Genomic DNA, 874 nt, shown 5'->3' with positions numbered 1-874 from the left:
GGCGGGGCGAGGTCGCTCGGAGCCGCCCCCGCCGGATGCACAGCCGGCCTCTTGCGCCCACTTGTCCACGTGAGCGCCCCGCTGGCGACATTCTTACGCCCCCACCACCCTTACCAGTCCGAGCTGGGAACGGAGTTTCACAACCGTGCCCAGGAACACAAAGATACAGAAACTCACGGACGTGCAGACTCACTGAGACAACTATGCGGACTCCGGCGTCCCACAGCGGAGGGCCTCGCGGTGCAGTGTGTGAATGTTAGCAGTGAACCGGCAAAAGTTGGCAGAGGCTCAGGGTGTGTGGCCCTGCTGGAGCGTGCACTTAAGGGAGATTTGAGCGTGGGCCTAGCTCTACAAGAGTCCCTTAGCTATCCCGGTGCCCTTCTCCAGCTTAAAAAGGAATAATCTGAACCAGCCGGTTTGTGGAAACCCAGAGCTCCTCCATCCCTTCTTAGTGACATTGCCTAAATTTGGGAAAGGAAGTTCACACAGGAGTGGGGGCCACCTGCCTTCCTTGACTGGTCGCATTCTATTTTCTGAGGAGATGGAACTGCTCCTTGAGAATTGTGTGTGGCAAAGCTAGTATAGGGAGGTCAGGATACCCCTTCTGGGACCCCTATTAGGAGACATCACAGGGGATAGTCCAGCATAGTTGCAGGAGGCCCACGACCGAATTGACTCCCTATCAAGGCGCTAGAGGGAGGAGCGCCTTCAAGGAGTTAGGCCCCCTTCCCCAACCCACACCTCCTCCCCCTTTGTTTCTCCCAGTTCCATCTGGTTCCCATTCCGCTCCCGCCTACGGCTGGGAAGGCTGGAGGGGGGGGGCGGCTGGGGCTCTGAAGGCCCCGCCCAGCGGCCCAAGGCCCGGGTAAAAAGG

The sequence above is a fragment of the Orycteropus afer genome, unplaced genomic scaffold, assembly GCF_000298275.1.
Source record: "Orycteropus afer afer isolate SDZICR_OR568_19922 unplaced genomic scaffold, OryAfe1.0 scaffold00261, whole genome shotgun sequence".
In the NCBI taxonomy this organism is placed as follows: domain Eukaryota; kingdom Metazoa; phylum Chordata; class Mammalia; order Tubulidentata; family Orycteropodidae; genus Orycteropus; species Orycteropus afer.
This window is presented reverse-complemented; position numbering follows the sequence as displayed.